Source organism: Molothrus ater, chromosome 5 (assembly GCF_012460135.2).
Source record: "Molothrus ater isolate BHLD 08-10-18 breed brown headed cowbird chromosome 5, BPBGC_Mater_1.1, whole genome shotgun sequence".
Lineage (NCBI taxonomy): Eukaryota > Metazoa > Chordata > Aves > Passeriformes > Icteridae > Molothrus > Molothrus ater.
This window is the reverse complement of record NC_050482.2, coordinates 68,927,500-68,943,046: the sequence shown is the minus strand read 5'-3', so window position 1 is coordinate 68,943,046 and position 15,547 is coordinate 68,927,500.

Below are 15,547 nucleotides of genomic sequence, written 5' to 3'. Positions count from 1 at the left end.
CGACACAGAGGATGCGCACCTCGTTACTGGTGGCCCAGTTTTCCATGCCAGTGTCCCAGCTTTCCCTGCTCCTAGAAATCTGAAATCTGCTGGGCTCTGCCGCAAACCCTGCCATGCTCATTCCTGCTGCCACAGGACTTGATAATGCTTTTTTTCCTTCACTTTCCCCCAAACTGAGACCCTGGTATTTCCCATTTATTTCTCCTTCTACCTGTGCTGGAAACAGCTCCCCTTGCTTTTCCCAGAGGGAAACAACAAATATAACGACAAATACAAATGGGACCTCATTTTAAAGGCCTTTCACTGGGGACCAGCCTTATGTTGCTCTAAGACCTTTTCAAAAGTTTTGAGTTTTGCACATCCAGAGCAGCTTCTGCCCCGACCCAAAATGCACACATTTCATTAGCAGGATCTGTTTGCGGCATAATTGACATTCCTGAGTGCAGATCCTCACTCCCTGTAAAGCAGTGTCAAAGTTAACACTAGAGGAGTTAAAAGCTACACTACAGGAGTTAAAAAGAATACTTCTATTCCCAAAAATAAAAATAATTTTAAAAATTAAAAATAAAAACCCTCACCTTTGAACAAGTCATCTTTAAAACAATACCCCATAAATTAACATAACCCATAAACAAAACTATAAAAAAACCTTATAAAAATAGAAAAAACTTCACAATGACAGATTTCCCTAAACAGCTACAATTCATTAAAGAAACCACAAAAAACCTATTTTTTTCGTATAAAAAAGTCTCTATAGCATTTACAAATAAAAAACTAATCTCCCTAAATTAACTAAAAAAGCCTATTCTAAAAATAATAAACTAAGTAAAAATTTAGGTTTTATTTCTTTACATTATCAATAAGGAAAACATTATTAAAAAAGTATTCTAAAAATTGTATTATGATTCTTATTATTCTTTCTTTTAATTGCTATTAATAAAATTCTCTTTATACTCTTTTAAATTTTAAACCTACTTTACCTTTCTCCTAATCCTACCCCACAACAAAAAATAAATATATTAGTAATTAACCAACACCAAACCCACCACACTTTTTAACACATTAACCAAAAAAAATCTCAAAATTAAGAAAATCTCAAATTAACAAAGCAAAACCACTAAAAGGAAGGTCACAGGCAGGTGCAAACTGGTTGGTGGTGAAGTGAGAATAGTTTAATCAGTCTGTTGTCTCCAAGTCAAATTTGACATTTCAGAGAACACAGCACTGGGTACTGGGATCAGAACACACTTGGGAAGCCATGGAAATGGAGGAAGGAAAAGCCAAAATGGGAGAAAGAACAATTCTTTGGAGGTGGTTCTTAGTTTGTTTCATTGATTTCAAGAAAGGCAGGAATTATATTTACTCTTTTTTTTTTTTCAGTTGTCCAAATAATGACTTAAAATACTTATTAAATGCCCTATATTATATTATACATAATATATTATATATATTATATGTATTATACATTTTATTATATGTATTTTTAAATATTATATATAATTTTTTTTCTGTTTTAATTTTGGCCCAGCCCCCTTGATAGCATCCTGTTTAAGCAGAGAAAGGATTTTGTTTCGAGACTTCTGAGTTCAGTGACATTTTTGAGGTCTGTGCTCCTTCTCAAGTTATGCTCCAAAGAATGTCTAGGCTTTGGTGGTGAGAGTGTGAAGTTTGAAAATATGAACAATCAGCTGAGGAGAAAAGGAAAAGAGGGAGGATTAGCTATAGGAATGGTTCTGCAACCTGAGAGCCTGCTGCAATCCAGGGAGTTGAAAACTGCCACAGGAAAACAAGCTATGGGAGTGCTAAAAAACAACTTTGGAAAAATTTTGTTTATTGAAATGAAAGCTGTTGAAGACAAGCGGCAAAAACTCCTCAGCAGAGAAATTAAAAAATGTACAGGCTTGCTCTGAGTTAGAAGAAAGTAAAATGCAGTACCTGTGTATTTCCAGAGAAATAGCTAATTCTGTATTACTGTAGCTTCAAGCTGAGCCTTTTTTCCAAGTCATCGTGCTCTTAAAACCTCCCCTGCATCTCTGCTCTCAGTTATTTCTCACTCCAAATCTCTGAATTAACTGGTGAAATCAGGGAGGAGAGGCCACCACCAGTTCAGCAGAGTACTGTGGTGATTCCCTGATTCACTCTTTTTAGACACAAAAATGCCATCATCATCACAATCCACTAAGGATTTCAGACCTACTGAGCCTATGTCCAGCTGTAATCAGAGGCCCAGTGAAAGAGAACTCAGTGAGTCACTAGGCAGGACACTACCACCTCCTCACACTGGAATAAACCAGCATTCAACCCAAGAGAAAGAATAATCCCAGTTTCCAGTCTCCTTCCCTATCAGATATTTAGATATATATACATACACATATTTATTTATTTATATATATATTTATATTATATATATTATATATTTATATTATATATAATATAAATATATAATTTATAATATATTTAAATATATTTAAATACAAAAATCTATATAATCTATCCAATAATATATTACATACAATATTATATATATTATATAAATTATTAGTACTAGTAGTACTATATAAATAATATGCACAATACTAGTAGTACTAAACTAATAGTATATTAATAGTACATATTATATATGTACATATATATACATATTTATATATATATAATATTATATATATTACACTGATATTCAGGAAATTATTATTATTCCACTGATATTCGGGAAATTAATATCAGGAAATTACACTGATAGATGTATTTTTATATATAACATATATAATATTTTATATATACATATATAATATTTTATATATACATATATATCAGTGTAATTTCCTTCAATATGTATTTGGCCAAAGACTCAAAAAAAACCCCAAAAAAATTAGTTTTCTCTCCTGATTTCTCAGTTAAGAAAGAGCTTGAGTGAGTGTTTGCCCTATTTCCTGCATCAGGGCTTGAAGAGCTTTTAGGAAATGATCCAGAAGTGCAGCAACACAACAGAAACAAAATGCCCAAAGTGAAGATGCTGACTTCTACAAGAATGGCAACCCAGCTGACAGGGGTTATTTACCTTGTCAGGAAAGCTGCACAAAACTCACACACTCCTTTGGTGCTGGTGGGCTTCAGAGGCTCTCAGCAGCCAGGCACATAACGTGTTTGCTGTGAGGAGCCAGGAACTTTCATTTCTATTCCAAAACTCACTTCTCCAAATTAAAGAAAGCACTGCCAAGCCAGGAATCACTTTGGCTCCATTGCTAAGCCTATTAACTGTGGTATTAAACAGCACATGGAATGTGTGTGATGAGATTTACCACACAACTCTCCAAATCACGAGAGCTTCTGGGAAGGGAAGAAACCCTCTCTCAAAATTATTCCCTTTTACAGCCCAGAAAAGCTAGCATTGTCCTTATTCTTTGAATACCAAAAAATCAATTCCAAAAAAGTTTCTAAAGGCAAACTTATGGGATTTATCATTGGATCAAATAAAAAAATATGTGTTTTTTGCAAGTCTGTCCCAGAAAACAAAGATTTTCTTACTGAAGGAAAGACATTAATAGGATGGTTTAAAGAGTAGCTGTCTCTTACCTCTGTTGTAGACATCATTCCATATTTAATCATAACAGTTCATAACATAGCAGTTCATAACAGTTCTTTCCTGAGAAATAATTCTTGATAAATAATCATGGCCAATCCAATAAGGAAAAAAATGTCACCTCACTTCCCCATATATATCTCCAAGAAGATAAATACAATGTCAAAAAAAAAAGGGATGCAGCAAATTTTACAGGAATTTTAATAAAAAGGAAATAAAGCATTAAATAAATTAAAATGTTCATTTGCTTACATTTGGATCTTCTTCCAAGACAAGGAAGAAGGTATAACCCCTAAATCCAAAGGTAATCATGGTGAAACTTCAGTGACCTCAAATTTAGAAAATGTACCCAAAATACTGAGCCTGTTTCTGTTCAAGGAATAAGACAAGACAGAGATAATAAAGAGAGCAGCATCTTTTCACTTTGTTTGGCTTGCTTCACTTTTCAGGGATTCTGGAAACTTACTCTACTAAGTTTTGGTACTTATTTACTGTTGGAAATGCAATTTGCTTTGATTGGCAGAAGCTCTCCATACCTCCAGGCTCCAAAACGGCCACATCCACCTAGAAAAGTTAAAATACAATCTCTGTATTAAAAAAAAAAAACAACAAAAAAATCAAACAAACAAACAAACAAAAAAAAACCCAACCCAACCCAAACAAACATAAAAAACCAAAACCAAACAACCAAAAAAACCAAACCAATAAAACCATCCCAACCCACCCAATAAAGATAAAAAAATTTTTGGTACACACAACCAAGAATAAAGGGATGTGGCATCACAAGAGTCTCCCACATGACCACCATGCAAACCCCCTCCAGGCACTCTGGTGTTTTCCCTCCTCTTTTCCCCAAATTTATTTTCAGCTCAAGAGCAGAATTTTTCTATTGATGGATTTTCTGCAGGCATTCATGTCCCACCAGCAGGAGCAAAGGCATCCCTCAGTGCTCTGTTTGGATTTCAGACTGACAAGAAGCTCAGCCCCTCCATTCCTGCATCAGCTGGGGCAAAGGCAGATTTTCATCCCTGGACCTGTTTGCAACACTCCTCAAGAACTGCAAAGGAAATGGGAGCGTCAGGAAGTTTTACAGGAGTTGGAAAAGAGAAAGGAAAAGAAGTCATAGAAGACAGAGAGGAAGAATCCAAAGCACAGCCACAGTGTGATCAAAAAATGAAATAAATCCAACCCACCAAACCACTACATCCTTTAAGAAAAAGCAAATTTTTCCAAGTACAGAAGAACTGAAGTAAATCAAGTACAAAGCTTGTGATTTGGAGTATGAAATTTACTTCAGCCACTACAACACTGAGTAAAAAGAAATCAGCATTGCCAGTAGCAAAATCCAATATCCACTTTGAATAAAAAATCATTATAATACTATTGGGCAGCCAAGAGAAGCACTTGCCTTCTGTGTAAATTTTGTGAAATAAATTAAATTTCCTTGCAACTGAAAAAAGAAAGAAGTTGGAAGTTTTTTAAATCTACAGCTAGACTTAATGCATGATTGATTTTTTAATCTGAAAATATTCTAGTGCACGTGTGTGTATCCAGGGCTGCAGGGCCCTCATGCAGCAAGGATAGAATTAATGCCCCTTTAGACACCAAAGACATTCTTCATTTCAGCACCTAAGAGCATTCTGGTTTAGAAACTACCACATTATCAGTCCACATTATTCTAAACTCCCTCTATATCAAATAAACAGTGGGATAAACCCACTGAACTCAATGGAAATATTCTATTGGTTAAATTTAATTGTATGGCTTTGACTTTGGTAGACAACCTTTTTTCTCATAATTAGGGAAGGAGACTAGAAGTCAGAGAATGTAGCTGTAAATGATGCCAGCTTCACAAATACACATATCTTGATTTATCAATGAGTACAATGAGAGATTTATGCAATTTATGCTGCCTTTCTGGAATGATTCAAAGGGACAGATATAGCAGGGGCTGTGAATGCCTACAAGTATTTAAATAGATGTTTACTAGAAACAGTCCTGCATATTTCCACTGACTAGTTTTCATTATTTCAGTGTGATATTAAAAAATCCTGTTCTATAGATTAGTAACAGCCTTGTTCCAACTGGTAAAAGAAACAAAGAAAAAAAAAGAGAACATAAATAAAGAAAAAGGAAATAACAACAAAAATACAATCAGGTTCAGAATAATTCTGGTCCAGAACAAGCCAGAATAAAGCCATGGGTAAATTTTGTTTCAAATCATAAACTCTCATTTGACCTGCATTAGGATTGCAATGCACAAGTCTCACTACTCCAAATTCTCTTTGAAGCTCAGTGTGTTTTCAAAGCAGACCTGCACTGGAGAATCAATCAGCCATCTCCAGACCCCAAACCAGTTTTGTTAACATTCTGCAGATGCCATCACAAGACCCAGGAACTCGGGTACTGCCTGGAATTGCAGAGAAGCAAGCATTTAACTGGCATTTGGGGTTTGAATTCTGCCACCAGCTGAGGATGTCCCAGCCTGGCCATCCCAGCTGTGGGCAGGCAGGGATGCCACACTGTAGGTGGCACCTCCACTGCTGTCTGTGCTCCTTCCCAGGCTCCAGAGCTGGTCACTGGTGCACTTGAAATATCCTGATTTTATCTCAGTGATTTTATCTCAGACTCTTGTATAATTGAAATATTTTAGGGAATAAGTTTAAAAAAAGAAGAACAATTCAACAGAAGTCAGATAAAAGTCATAAGTCTAGATTGCAAAGGTCAAAATATTTTAAAGAGATCAGTATAACAATAACTTTTTAACAATGCTTTCAATCAACATTGAATTTTTTTGGTCATTGTTACAATTTAATGAGCTTAACCAAAGGTCAGTGAAGTCAGAGGGAGCCTTTCCATTTACATCCACAGGCTCTGGATTCAGCCAACAGCTTGACAAGTACTCTGGGACAATTTTGGGTCAAATCATCTGCATAAATGAAAGCTTAAGCATCTCTAATGAAGCAGTATGGATTTCAAATTGCAAAGAGACAAAGGATGAAGAAACCTGATTATATATCCCTGGAGGTGTAGCCACTCTTGTATTTTCCAAAAAATGTTGTCAGGAAATATAATGATTCTATTTCTGAAGCAGCTGTATCATAAATATAAAACTGCATTCACAGGTTTGGGGAGAGGGAGGGAGGAGTTAAATGACAGGGACAGGTACCAGCGCTGAGGGGCTTTGCTCAGCTCACTTTCTCAGATGAAAATACACTTGGTGCAAATACAGTATCCAGTAGCTTCCAGTATTGTGGAAGTTGTGTTCCATTGTCAAAGGTCCATAAATCTAAGTATGTTCTCATTTAAAAATGACTTGGTGAAATTTGGTGAAGGTCTAAGACCCACAGAATTCAGTAGATCAGTGACATCTTCACTTTGCATTGCCACTTGCAGCGACAAAATCAACTTCCAAATTAAAAAGAAAAAAAAGAAGAGATAACTAGATAAAGAAATCATAGTTTCTATAGAATGTTTTTTACTGGGTTCCTCTGGCATTCATCCTTTCCCACAGCTTAGAGGATCACATCAGTGGAGGTTCTCATGTAGGATGGTGCCACGGAGAGATTTACTCCCAATGCTCTCTGTCAACAGGTTCTGTCTCCTCAATGCTAAATCAAACACACTAATGTGCATTTTCCCCACAGCAAACTCCAGAAAAAACTCTGAGTTTCAGGTTGAGCAGAGCTGAATTGCAGAGAGTGATCCCAGGTTAAATTCCTGTTAATGCACTGGAAGTGGATTAGGAGATCAAAGCAGCTGCTGCCAAAACCCATCCTGTGTGCATCTCAGGGGCTTTCCCTCAGAGCAGCTCCAGAGTGGGCTCTGAACCACTCTGTACATGCAGTTCAAAGGATAATTATGCTCTCAACCTCTGTTTTCTTGGGCATGAGGCTCTCAGTGGATTAGCCTGGGTAGTGCCATTCAGCCTTTGTCTTCCACAGAGAGAGCAGCAAACTGTTCAGCTCCTGGCAGAGTGTACAAATACAGGCAGACCTCACTTCTGTTCCTGATTTTGCTCCTGTTCTATTTCTTTCCATGCCTACAAAACAAAAAAACAAAACAAGAAAACAAAAATAATAATAACAGTAATGAGGAGTGCTCGAAAGCAGAACATTCCGTGTGTGCACAGAGAATCCTACTACACCAGTATGACTAAAAACATACCTGAAAAACTAGTAGGGCTTTTATTCTAATAAAATGCTTCATTATATTAAAAAAGTTGCTTTTTAGGGCATAGCAACTAGATTCCATGGGTTATCTGTATATTTGGAAATGCTTCTTAAACTGCCAACAATTAAATAAGGTATCAGCGCTGGGCAAAATTCTCAGGTATGGAGAAACTCAGGCCACAGATCTGAGGGATCACATAAAATTCTCTTTTTATCTGACCACAAAAGGAATTATTTATCCCACAAAAATACCCTCAAGATTTGATATCAAAAATAATTAATTTGGGTAGTGACTTAATAATCCCAGTTACCACCACTTCTTCACTATCCTGAAAATTCCAGAATTAAGACACTTCTAGGCCAATATGGAAAAAGACTGACCTTTCCCCAGTTCTTTGGCTTGGCTTTCTTGTCCTTTAGAAAGCAGAGGTAATTTATTTTGGCCTGCTGTTTCTGGAGAAGAACTTCCTAACACTTCTCACATCCTCTTCTTCCTAAGGATTCCTACCCTCACTTTGCTCAGCTGGAGCAGCAAATCAATCCCTGCTCCTCACTCTTTAGAATTTCCACCACATTTAAATTGTTTCAAAGAAATGCTGAATGTACAGTGAAATGTGTTTACTCACACTTGATGGAGACATTATCTAGATTAAGGATTTTTGCTTCCCATCTACCTCAGCAATTTTATCCATGGATTACCAGCTAATATTTGAAATTATGTGGAAGGAGCTGATCTTTCCAGCTGATGACCAGGTGGTGATTTGTCAAAACACCCACAAGCTGGACAGAAGATGGAGAGGGATTTTCAGGCAGCATTTCCTGGCTAAAAAAAAAAATCTGGAATTTTGTTTTTCTGCTCACCTCAAGCAGCGCTGGCCCCCACTGCCCCACCAGTGCCGTGCTCAGCTGAGACATCAGTGAACCAGAAAACAGAGCTCAGCAAATCCCAGCAATTCACTGGAAGACACTCCAGGGAACTGACAGACAATGTATGGCAACAAATCTTGTTTCCTTGCTAAGAGCAAAGCTTAACTTCTCCTTCCCAGCATTTTGTCCCCTAAAGCATAACTATGCATGGCTATGGACACTGATGCAAGATAATCCAAAGCAGTTTGGAAAAATAAGGGAATAAATAAAAGGGTAAGAGCAGTGATTTTTGACTGCTTTCCTTTAACATCTGTTTTGCAGATTCTTTTCTTTGTCAGTGCTTTTAAACTTTGTTACCTATGAAGAGGGTTTTATGTAGGTGAACTCAAATTCTAGGAGTTCAGGAGAGCAGAGGGGAAACACTGCATCAAGGAACTGGATATTACCAGATAGATTTCAATAAATCAGGTCACCAGCATTTTATATAAGGTGCTCTTACCCTCAATATTTGGAATTTAGATCTGTTTGCTTTGATTATTGGAAGTTGGCCTCGGACCAAATACATTTTAGGAGCAATTTCTTTTTTTTTTTTCTTTATATAAGCAGCAAGATCAGGAGGTATAACCAAGTTCAGCTGCAGGTAATGCAAAGGGCAGTCACCTGTTGGGGACAGCGGCATGGACATGGCTCTGATGCCCACTTTGTCTCAATGAAAATTGTATTTTAGCTGGCCAACACAGAAAATTGCCTGAAAGGTAGTAGAATTTTGTCTCACATGGAACTACATCCTAATAAAACCAGTATAAATTCATACAGTCCCTCTGCAATCACTGAAGTGTTTTTTGGAACTTACTTAAATCTGTGTTATTATTCATATTCTTCTTAAATCTGTGCTATTATTCATATTCATTTCAGCAAGAAAATGCTGTGGGTATTTCAGAGCACCAGAATCCAGCCACAGAAGGGACAGAAGGGTTTCAGGGACAAGGTTTCAAGCAACAAATGCACCCAACAAAAACAGAATGCTGAATGTTGATAGCTCTGCACTGAAGATGTTTCTATTCATTCCTTTTCTATTAAGCAAGACTCCTTTTGTTTCCAATGCAAACCAATTGTTACCATAGCTGTATAACACAGCTGGAGAATGCAGAGGGCCTTGCCTTTCTCCATTTACAAATTTGTTATGTTCAGACTTATTCCTAGCCAAGGACAACAACACACCTTAAGGCAACAAAAAAGGGAGGTTAATCAGGGAGCGTAACATTTAAATCTACTTTACATCGAATTTAAATCTACTTTACAAGGAAAGGGAAAGGCGAGGCAGAGGCACACAGCGACTCTCTGCTACCATCAGATTTCTCAAGGAAGGCTCTATCCCCATCCTTTGTCTCAAATTTTGCCCAGAATCCCACCCTCTGCCCTGGTTTCCACACCAGAGGGTCAAGCAGAAGTGAGGATGAGGGAGCTGCACTCAGAGAACCCAGGGAGAAGCACAGAGGGGAAGGGGAGAGCTCTGTGGGCTCTTTCAGGTGATTGAGGTGTTCTAAACAAAGTTTCTAGAAATCCTAACTCTGGGTAGGCACACAGGTGTTAATAGCAGGCAAGGAGATCTCTTTCATGACTCATTTTCTCTCTGCCTTGCTGGCAGAGCTCTGTTGTGCTTTCAAAGATGCAAAGCATCCTTATTGATATGGGAGAATGTATGATAAAAGATTACTTGCTTTTAAAGTCCTAAAGATATCAGAATGTCAAGATTTAACTTCTTTTTTTTTTATACTGGGAAATCTAATGAGGCAAGGAACTGAAGACAGGGACCATATCCTACTTAGAAGTTGAAAGAAGTGAAATATATTTTTTTTATATATTCCTTCCCTCTTATCCCAATACAAGGGTCACACTGACAGTTCTGTGCTTGAAAAATCACTTTCATTCTCAACTCCTCAGCTTATAGCCAAATTCTAAAGCAAGACCAGCCAATGATTTCTTTAAATCATTTAACCATCTAATTTGTTTTTTAAAGATCAGAACCCCTAATTATTTTTCTGTTACAATGCAGATAAAACTCTTGAAAGGAGCAAAAGAAGGAGTGAGAGAAGAGGAAGAGGCAAAACATAAGCACATTCCCCCTACCAGGGGAAAGCTGATTGTGCTCTGAGAAGTTAGGATGCTGCACATGAATGCCAGAAGACTGCTGGGATTAGACTTTATCACAACATTTCCAGAAATAGCCCCTCAAAGTGTGCATCTGGGGCAAGATGTCCCAGGAAATCATAGCATTCACCTAGACTGAGGTGTACAAGTGAGAAGCCAAGGAAATTGCAGCTTCCAACTGCTCCACACCATGGTTTTGAGACTTAACCCAAAGTTTTTGGCTCAAATTTTAATTCCCGTGTTACATTTGCTTAGAACTCAATCTCTGTCCTTCATTCTTGTTAACAAGTAGCTGCCTTTCAACGTTTTCCTTGTATTTTGGTGACTAATTTGTTTTGAATACTCTCTACCATCCAAGTATTTCACAGAAAAATATGTTTCTGCAAATTTCCTGCGAGAGGTCCTCAAAGTCAAAAGCCCTCCTGTCACAGCACCATCACAGAGGCTCCTCCACTGAATGTTTCAATGCCATTCTTTTTGGTCTTAACAGACAATAAACATCTTGAAATCATTCAAATTCCCACAAAACATGCAGTTCCCAAGCAGTCTTCCCTGAAGTTATCATACAGAGGGGCAGCAACCCCACTGCTGCCTGACACCCAAGGTTCAGGTCATTATCTCCCTCATCAAAGCCTATGTTTCACCTGAAGGCAACAACATCCTTCAATTTTACATTCTGCTTAAAGATAGATTCTGGGCAGACACTGCTGAAAAACAAGATGAAGGAGCAGAAGGTCAAAGAGCAGAGCAAACAACAGCACCCTACACCCTGCAAAATAAACACCACAGGAATACTAAAGCAACATTCTGTGCTTATTATCACAGCAATTGCAAGAAGAAAATCCTGGCCTGGGCTAAACCAGAGAGGTTTAACATGGACATCAGCAGAACTGAAGTACAAATTATAAAGGTGATGGCTCAGATAAGACAAGGAACAAATCAGTCTCCTTCCAGAATTTCTCTATTTACAGCATGTAAGATAAACTGTGAGGATAACAGAGCCAAGTGACCCAGGGAGTTCTTTGCCCAGCAGAGTCAATTTTTTTCTCATATTCACTCCCCATAACAGCAACTTCTTCTGTGTAAGTTTGGAGTTTTCTTTGCAGCTGCAGAGATGAGGAGGATAAAGATTTCACACCCTTTTCACAAAAGAGAACAATTTTCTTTGCATTTTTCTTTTAGGAAAAATGCAAGCGTCCACATACACATTGTAAATTGCATGTGAACTAAATAAAGAAACTGTTCAAATGGTTCTTGTTATGGAAGCCAAATATAACAAATGCTGAAAGCCTCTGTAGCTAGAGGATATAAAATGCATTGTAAACCATTGAGACAAAAATAAGGAAGTCACAATATTTTGTATAAATTGCCACTTAGAAACGACTCTCCCCATCTCATATAAGTAATCTACTAGGAAGGTAAAAAATGCAAGAAAATGGGAATTAAAAAAAAAAAACCACAAAGAAAAAAACAAAAGCATGGAAATAATAAACAGCGTGCTATCAAGATGAGTGAATGAATTTGCAGCAATAATCCTAAGGACTGGGAAAAGAATTTTTTTTTTTCCTCACAAACTCCTCTCCTGACATTTCACTTGTCCATCAGATAAACTGATTTGCAGCATTCCCTCATTCATCTGGAGTCTGCTGAATGACCTCTTGACAGAGTAATACTCCCAAAGAGCAGACACCAAAGGAGTAGTGCTGAGCAATTTCCCAGATAAATGGCTTTTCATGGCTTCCAGGTAACAGTGTCACAACTCAGGCACCTTTGAGTAATGACCTTGAGCACTCTGAAGCTGCTGCAGGAAGGCAGGACCACAGAGACTGGGTACCAGGAAAAACTTCACAGAAAATGTTATCAAACAATGGAACAGGCTGCCCAGGAGAGCAGGTGATTCACCATCCCTGGAGGTAATGAATAGATTTGTAGATGTGGCGCCTGGGGGCAGGGCTAGTGGTGGGCTTGACTGGAAAAGCTGGAATTCAATGACCTAGAATGGTCTTTCCAGCCCAAATGATTCCGTGATTCTATGGAAATTGAAAGAGCAGATTGCAAAGTGAGAGGCAAGATGAGAAATGCATTGCTCAGAGTTTCAGTAGGAGAATAACTGCAATGTCATTTTTTGAGAGCAAAGGTAGCTAGCACCCCTATGGAATAAAGTGAGGTGATGAGTGTGAGGAAGAAAGAAAATTGATATGGCAGTTTCACCCTCAGGAGAACAAAGACTGGTTGTAAAGATAAGTAAATGTATCTTCTGTGAATAACATGGGGTTTTACCTGCTATAAACCACTCAACATACACATATTTCTGGAATCCAGTAGCAACATTAATTGCAGCATCATGACTTGTAGCTTTTAAGCTCATCTTTGGTATTTTTGCAGCAGGGGACCAAAAGAGGTCTGACTAGGACCAGAGTAATCACTTTCTGCAGAACATTTCCCCATTGTCATCCCAGTTTTGCCCTTTACAGCTTACCACTGAGAGCTCATTCTGCTGCAGAGTGGTTGCTTAGCATCACACCTGCAGGAGCACTTTGGGCATGTTCCTGGAAGGGCAGATGCAGAATCTGGGAATGCCAAAAGTTCTTCTCTGTGGGGAATTTGCTCTTGTAGAGTAGCAGATGTGGACAGATGAGTTCTGTGTGGCTTTTTAGGTGTGTTATGAGGGCTGCTTTGCTTGTACTCAAGGTAATGCAGACAGGGATTTGTAGGAAGTCCAGCACAAATTCTGATTCTGGGCACATTTCTTTCAATACACACACTTCTCTAGTAAAGTTGTGAAGGCTTAATGGATTTCCATACAAGGACCAGAGAAAAATGGTGTTTAAGGGGTGTAAGAATACATGGACTTCATTCATACTGAAACACTTCCTCATAAAGCTCAGACAGCTCTCTCAAAAGCACACTTCTTCCTCTGGAAAAGTATTCTTTATGGGGAAAAAATCACCTTCAGAATAGAGTTTGATGACTCTTCTACAGATGCAGGTGTATCTGAGCCTCAACTATGACTTGATACCTCTCATTATGGTGAATGAATTTAATAACAGCAGTTGCACCAGCTGCAATTCTTCTTTATAGGTAGTTATCTTTTCTTACTCTTCACAAAAATCCCCATACTCCAGCACAGAGATAAGATCAGAGATGCTCCTTTCTTCTTTAGTCTGAGGAAGAGGTTCCAGGGCATTGCAGCAAATTAATCCTGCAGTTTTTCCTCCACTTTTAGGAGTGATTTAAAATCAAAGTGCCAGTGAGAAGCACAGCCATGTGAAGGCAGAGAGAAAGGATTTAAACAGAACCTGCTAGACTTTAAAGCACTGATTAGTTCAGTAACAGGCAACTCTGAACCTTGCATGCACTCCTGCAGACTTCCAGGGAAGAATAGCCTAAGTATTTTCAAGGAACTATAGTTTAGGATTTTAATGCTGTTGGTTTCTCATCTCAAAGGCTCATGGGCACAGGCATCATGCTGAGCTCCAAGCCTTAGTGTCTAAGTACAAACAGCTACCAAAAGCCAGATTTGGATCCTTTGTTTGAGTATAGAGTCATTTTCAATAGCAGCATTCAATCTCAAAAGATATTATTAACAAGTGAGCTGGGAGTAGATTTTTTTCCATAATGAAAGCACATGAAGTGTTACACCCAAGTGCCTCTTATGGAAACCATGACAGAGCCAGACTTGACTGGTGGTGCAACTGCTCCAGCAATCACTACTATGTCTTTTAGATCTAAATGTCATTCTGCTTCCAACTCTAGAGTGGTTTATTTCCAAGCTGCTCTCCTACAGCTGCATGCCATCTCTCAGATAGAAATAGTTACACAGAAGTGGATCCCAGCTGGCCAGACCAAGATGATCCCTCCAGCCAAGGTTGAACAAGGTTCAGTAAAGATGTGGATCCTGTAAGCAAAAGTATCTGTGTTTGCAAATTTAGAAGATTTGGTCCAAAGGACAGGAAGTGCTCTAATGCAGATATTAAGAGTCCAAGCTATCATTTGTAGATAGAAGAACTTACCTGACACTCATCCAGCTATGCAGCAGCAGCGTCCACAATCATGTTGTTGATATTTGCCAGTTATTATTTCCAATTCCTGTTTCCCCCATGCTCCCAATCTTTGCTACCCTTCTGCTCATCAATTCTGTAATAAATCAGATGATAATATTTATTAAAACATCCCTCTATAACACCAAAAACTTTACAGAACCAGCTCACCTTGTGGTTGCCTACAGGCTGGTGGAAACAGATGAACAAAGAATTTGAATTTCAGGGGTATGAATGTTACTTATGATGGTAGACAGGTAAACCAAAAGCTACCATGTAACATACTTGTCTAAATCTTGACCTTTTTTTAACTAGAAAATAGCTACAATGTTTTTTTTTTTAATAATTTCTCCCTTTCTACCTGTGGTTACTTGTCCTGTTCCTGACTCTACAGTCTTCCTCATGCTGTCTGTGACCGATTTGTGGTCTTCCCACTAAGATTTTTATCTTACATCTGACCTGACCTTCCCCAAAATCTATCATTTTATGGCATGGAAAAAGCAGCTAGCAGTGAGGGCCCAGCACAGTGCACTTATGGGTTTTCAATATTATCTCTTCAAGCCACACAAAGGGAATTTTTTCTCCTCAGATCTCAGACCACCAACACTAAGACCAAAGCCGGCCAGTTCACAAGCCCACAACTATCACAGCCACTACCAGAAAACAGAGTTTGAGGCAACTTTCCCATTTGCAGTGTTTGACTTGCATTCATTGCCACCAACATGAAATGAATGAAA